This window comes from Halictus rubicundus, chromosome 5 (genome assembly GCF_050948215.1).
Source record: "Halictus rubicundus isolate RS-2024b chromosome 5, iyHalRubi1_principal, whole genome shotgun sequence".
NCBI lineage: Eukaryota > Metazoa > Arthropoda > Insecta > Hymenoptera > Halictidae > Halictus > Halictus rubicundus.
This window is the reverse complement of record NC_135153.1, coordinates 17,286,601-17,293,782: the sequence shown is the minus strand read 5'-3', so window position 1 is coordinate 17,293,782 and position 7,182 is coordinate 17,286,601.

Below are 7,182 nucleotides of genomic sequence, written 5' to 3'. Positions count from 1 at the left end.
AATAGTTAAAAATAGTGTTGTCAAATCAGGGGAATAGAATTGAGGGGGATACAGTTACCCTCTCCCTGCCGTTACCGGGTTAGTCACGGCGCAGGCGCAAAAGAGCGCGCGTCGCGTCACGTGACCGGTCCGCCGGAAAGGAGGGGAAGTAGCGTCGTAGAAGGGGAAGGGTATAGTGCGAGACAAGTCTTAATCTGGCGACACTGGTTGTACGTAGACTGCGGATTTTTATGCGAAATAAAAATTAAGTAGAGCCGTAGTGTGTTCCTCTATATATGTCGCCAAGGCCTAGATGATAAACGTCGCGAAATTATCCCCACTACCGGTATACCCTGCGAGGGGCCACGAAGCCGAGGAGTGTAAACAGAGCACGACTCGTGTATGTCTCCCGGACGATACACGACGCTGACAAGACCCGCGTTGTGGACTTATATCGAGAATTCACTGTACTTCCCCTCTTGATCATTTTAATAAGTCGAAAATAGTGTAATGGTGCACTCGAATTCTTCTGATGTCTTCACAGTTTTGTATTTTACCAATTCAGATTTAATTGATATTTATATTCTAGCAATAAACTTCTGTTTACATAGTGTTCAGTTGTAACGTTCAGAATTCTATCACCATGAATGTCTAGCGACAACGTTCCTGTAAATCATCGCCGATAAATGTTGAAGCAATCGAACAAGGCCGTCGTTTAAACGATCGCGTAAATGATAAGGCAAGGTGAGTACGGCATGACGTACTTGACACCGTTCATTATTGTTTACCGCACCGCGTATCGGATGCGTCCGCGTCCGGAATGCAACTTATCGGCGTCTATCATGGAATGCCGTCGGGAATAAAAATAGAAAAGAACGCGTTCGCGCGGAAGCCAATAAACGCGGCGCAGCTTATCGATCGAGCGGCTAAATCACGGTTTTAACGTCGTCTTGATCGTCAATTTACTGCGACGCTCGCCGGGTGTTTAATTAGGTTCAAAAAATTCCCCGCGAAATAAAAGCCGATCGACCACGATAACGCGTTATCTGGACGCGTTTTCCAGCGATCTGACGTGTGTACGTACAGTTACTCGAGTTCGGACCCACTATCTCCGGTTATGTTGATTTTTGTATCGACGAATCGTTTAAACATCGTGTTGCTTTCATGTTCAATTTTTACGAACAAACCGTTGAGGGACTGTTCGTTGTAGCTAGCGATTGGATGGAGAAACTCGCTCTTCAGGGTCGCTCTTCAAGGGCACATTATGTTCCGAAAGATAGACACCAGCCGGAGCACATTGCTATATTTTTATATTTCTTTTCACTTCAATCTGCGTGCAAAATAAAAATTGCCTGCCTCGCTTACGAGAAACAGGCGTTCAATAAAAATTGATTAGTTCTTCCAATGAAAACAATGTATAACGGTGTTCGTCAATTTTGTATGTGAAATAAAGATTGCGTGCCACAATTACAAGGACAAGACAAATAAAATAACAATGTATTGCTGCTGTCGGTGATGTTGCTGAATTGAAAAAAATATAAAAATCTGACACATTTACTATTTTGTGTTTTACATTTATACTCGTCATTTCCGTCACAAACGCACGATATCCACAGTCCAGTGACGCGCACCTAAATCAAGAAATGACAAAACAGTGACAGAACGCTGCTGGAACGATCGAAACCGTAGCGGCGGTCCAGCAGTTTCATCAAATTAAGTCCTGCTTTCGGCTAAAGAGTGAGCAATCAGCGCCGTTCCCCGATTTGTTTTGTCGCTCGTTATCCTCTCGGGCACGGGCCACTCGAATGAATTGCAAACTTTTCTTGTTAGCGCTTCCGAAGGCATCGTTGCCATCAGTTCGACAGTGTCGGATCGCCAGCCCTGGTTCATGCTAGCCGAACCTAACCCACACTTTAAAACTTTTTGTGTTTCCTCACAAGAGAACCATCACAATTCATTTTCCGTATGCTTAATTTTGTTTCGAGCCCATTTGATGTAAAGAAACTTAAACATTTCTTGACGTATACTACATGTGTGTTATTAGAAAATACATGACGTCACCTTTCCGAGAATTGTCCCACTGGTAGTGGGGGTAATCAGTGACATCACGATCTGTACTCTGGGATCGCGATAATTATCAATATAAGCAATAATCGCGGCACCACTGTCTGGGTTGGACTACACTATAGCTTCGTGACGTCACCGAGGTTCTGACTGTAGCGTTACCCCCACTACTCTCTCCCTAATTCCCTCGATAGCAATGCTGGTCTTTCTGGAAACAAATTGCTTAGGAATAGGAAATTTGTTCTCGCAAACTATTATATTATATATTTCAGCGTATTCCCTCGCTTTTAGTGTGTATATGTCTAAATAAAACTTAATTGCTTAGGAATAGGAAATTTGTTCTCGCAAACTGTTATATTATATATTTCAACGTATCCCCTCGCTTTTAATGTGTATATGTCTAAATCAAACTTAATTGCTTAGAAATAGGAAATTTCTTCTCGCAAACTATTATATTATATACTTCAACGTATTCCCTCGCTTTTAATATGCATCTGTCTAAATAAAACTTAATTGCTTAGAGATTGAAAATTTCTTCTCGCAAACTATTATATTATATATTTCAACGTATTCCCTCGCTTTTAGTGTGTATATGTCTAAATAAAACTTAATTACCTAGAAATAGAAAATTTCTTCTCGCAAACTATTATATTATATACTTCAACGTATCCCCTCGCTCTTAATGTGTACATATCTAAATAAAGCCTGAAAAGAATTAGTTGATCCGTTGATTTCGATTCTAATGAACAGCGACTATATCAGAAGCAGTTAGAACCGGCTGGGGAATGAAAAATATAATGCAGTTTTGTCGAACAGGTTCGTAGCTGTCGGAGGACAGTGGGACCGTGGAAAGAATCCAGCCCTGTCGTCCGGTGGCATTTTATTGGCAGCGCGGACGTGTTAGTGACACGTTTCAGGGAACCGTCGCGTCTAGTGCACACGCAAAAGGGAGAAGTTCGGAACGCCTGTGCTCCCGCGTGCATAATACTGCACAGTAGCGTTCCACAGACAATACGTAATTACCGGGAATGTCGATCGATACGCGGCTCCTATGTAAACCGTACCGATGATGACTGTTGACCGATAACAATCGTTTCGAAACGTACAATCTAAAACGACTTCAAAAACACCGGGACACTGGTTATTTACGGCGATACGGCAACCAGCTTTTCGTTCCTCTCCCCCCCCCTCTCTCTCTCTAGCTTTTTTTTAAATTTCATTCTATCGTGTCACGCGATTTTGAGCCGCGTAATTGCACACGCAACGTATTGCGGGACGTGTTGCACCGCGGCTAGAGATTCGACTTGCCGGAGGCAACCTGTGCGCACGATCGTTTGGGAAATTCGTCGCTCTCTAATTTCCCGCGGATTGTGTGCACACCGTTCCAAGAAAAATAGTGCCACATATTTGCTTAAATTTCGGAGCGCGGCCGAACTGAACTCGGCCTAGAAAAATAATGCGCGCGGGCGAACGTTCGCGCGAAACACGTTCCGCCGCGTTTATGCCGAGAGTCTAATGGTGAAATATTCAATCTGAAGTTATCGAATCGCGATGAGTACGCGCCGCGTTTCGGGCGCATTTATCTTGCTCGCGAATCTGTGGCAGAATTACCTCGGCACGACTGGCAAAGCGTTACCGCGCCGACACGGTGCTTCCGTCGAAAGCCAGCTCCGCTTGTATCGCGAAAGTTTACGCGTTCGCGCCGCGTTCAGCGTTCCCGAAGATTGTAAAATGTACACCGCCATAATGGAATTTGGCACGGGGGTTGTTTCAGTTTTAATTCGCGAAACGTTCGGAGCGCCGCGCCGCGTCGCGCCGGAAACAAACTTTTCAATCTCGATTCCGGGGGGCAAATTTGTTCATAATAAATGAGAATTCGCGTGTACCCTTGGTCAGCTTATTTTGTGCTTTTCATCGAATCAATTATGAGAGCATTTGTTATTCAAATATTTTCACAATCTCCAGATTTTCCGATTTTCGAATCGCCGCGGTAACAACGGACCGGGAGTTTTCACGCGTTTACGAGGAAAATGGGAACGTAGGTTATTGAAACTAATCGCCTCATTTCTATACTGAATAAACACGCTACAGATTTTATCCGGCTATTATGAGATGAGTAGGTGAAATTTCAGGCAGTCAAAAAATTAAGAGAATTTAAGAATATCATTCTGTCACCCTCAACACAGAAAATACAGTGTTCACTCGATATGTGTCCCAAATGCCTAGCCGATAAAAGTCCCAGAACTATCCCCCTAGGCCCCTAACTATCGAGAGACCTCGATCGTCTCTTCGCTGTCCTTCCCTGTCCGATATATGTCGCAGGCTAGACCCGTGTTTCGGACATAAATCGAGTAGAGACTGTAATTCCTATTGAACTGGTTCTATCGGAAAAATGAAGTTTCAAATTTTTGTGACAAATACTGACAGAGATACCGCATAGGAAACACGAACAAAAGCAAGTGAAAATTGAAAAACACTAATAATGGCACGAGCACGATTGAGATCGCGTTAAATATATTTCCAGCGACACGGCTCTCGTCTGTAAAGTTAAAAAGAAGACTCCCAGTGATAGAAAAGTCGCGGGCCCGAGGTAAAGCGGGCGAAACTCGGGCTTTTTTCGAATGCGCGGGATTATTGTGAATAAATATGGACGAGTTCGCGGTCGCTTCGCTCGCGGAGAAGTTCGCGTGCAATAATTCGAGATTACGGCGCGACCGAAAAAGTTTCGTTAAAAAATATTCCGCATCGGAAGTTCGCAACTCGTTACGCGGCGGAGAGAGCTCTCTCTCTCCCTCTCTCTCTCTCTCCTCTCTTCAAAAGTGCCAACTCATTTTTCGCGCGCGCGATCTTCGTTTTTAGAAGGCTCCCTTTGAGCCCGTTGGAAAAAGGTTGTGCATGACAAAGAGGGCGCCCTCCATCCGGTTTCCCAGTGACGTGCCCGAGTTTTAATAAATATTGAGACAGAGTGCGGCCAGGAACGCTGAGCGCCTTCCAGGATTATAACCGAAGAATGAAGTTTAACGAAGTTTTTAATCAAAACATTTAGTTGGCTCCTTGATTAACAACTACCCGGGAACCCTGTTGCATCAGCCGCGCCGCCTATATTTCCATGCGCATTATTTACCATTTTTACCCAACCAAAGGTATTTTAATAACTTTCGAACAGCTGCGAACTTTCGACGCATTCGTTCCGGATGAATAAAGGGAAAACGTGATGAATGGGGTACTCTTTTCATAGTGAACCCAGATGTTGCAAGAAGTATGAACAAAATACGGGTAATTATAGAAGAACTGCGGATAAAGGACAGATATTATTCCGTAGGGATGTTTTCATAAGAATATTTCATAACAACAGTTTAGCTCGTGTAAAATATTAGCATTATTTACAATAATTAATTCTTGGTAACTTTTCGTAAATAAACGAAGATTAATCATTAATTTTTAGTAAATAAACGAAGATCCTCTCTTAAACGGTAAAACAGTTCTTTCGCATAAAACCCCAACTAGAAATAAAGAAAGTGGCAATAAAAATACATAAGAATATATTATTATATTGTTATTGGAAATAAAATATTTTTTGTAGGAACATTTTTATTCCGTATTATTTCACAAGACAACTCCTAAAGAGATGGGTCGAATTAGAAATTGAGGTTAGGACATGTGAGGTTAGGATACGTACATTATATCGACACGTAAAAAGAATATAACCTTATATAGAACGTATATTTGCACCGTAATTTATTAAGGACGTTGAAGAAGCGGTGATTAAGGGATCGGCGAAAATAACGAAAAATCTCGCTGCAGCCGGGAGGGGTGGGGGGGGGCGTACGTGAGGATAATCAAGGGAGCACCGTTTCATTTTCATTTGATAATTCAGGGAAATAGAGAGGCAGGGCTTCGGTGTGCGGATATGTGTACGCGTGTGCATGTAACTAACGCCGCAGCGAGTCTATGATGCGGTTTTAATTGCATACGAGTAGGAATCGCGATCAAAGCGTGCCGGGTACGGGCGTTGTAACGTTAACGAGTCTGTGCTGTTTAACCCTTTGAAGGAAAAGTCAAACAACGAGGACCGCAGAAAGTTCTCGAATTGGGAATGGCGGAGAAGACTTTCCTCCCGCGCTAAATGCCCGGGAGAAGAAGTCTCTGTTACGCCCTCGTTCCTATGCAAAACCGTGTGGCGCCCATTGTTGTCCGGCGCGCCGGTAGGCACCGTTGCAAACCAGACTTAATCCCCACACGGCCGAATTCGAAATACTTTTACGACCTCCCCTTCCTCCTCCCCTCCCCCACTCCCCGTGTTTAACGAGGGCTTAATGTCACTATCGACAAACCACGGTAGGCGAGAGACACCGAACCCCCGGGTGGGGTTGGAAATTTCAAGGACGATCTCTCGAACGACTATCCACCCCCGACCCCGGGACACCCTACGCGACGATGTTCTATTTACACGATGCCACCCCTTAGGAGCCCGCAAGTTGACTTCCCGAGGAATCTCTGCCACCATCGCACGATTAATTCCCCACCGAAATGAGGAACGCTTTTCCCTAAACCCTTGATAGACGTCACCCCCTTGCGACGCGCCGCTGCAGCGATCATTAGTGCAGATTTCCCGTACTCGTCCCTAATATCTGTCTAGGATTTTCAAGAGAATGGTACTGCATTTTTGTTCGGGCTTTTCCGGTTGATCAGCCGCAGGAAATCATGCTTCAAAAGGACTTCTGCTAAAAACGCTGCAACTCAAATCAAATGAAATTCACAGCAAGCATTCCCATACAATTCCACAGCAGACAAACTCCCAAAACAATTTTACCAACCATCGAACGCAACACTCGTTCCAGAAATAGGTCCACCAATTTTTCCACAACAAATTTCTAAGGGACCCCAGACTGCTAACTACTGTTCGACGACGAGAAGTCTCGCGGGACGGCACAGTGGGAGGAGTCTATCGTTAGGCTCCGCCCATCCCCACCGTTGCCACTCCCGTGGTCCCAAAATTTATGCTCCGATGTGACACACTACACATTTGCAAATAAGTTCGGTGCCTTTTCATTCTCTCGGTCGTAGCTTTCTTTGGATACGCATGTCAAAATTTGCTAATACAAAATTATCACTTTTAGTGCCCCGTGAACCCAATAT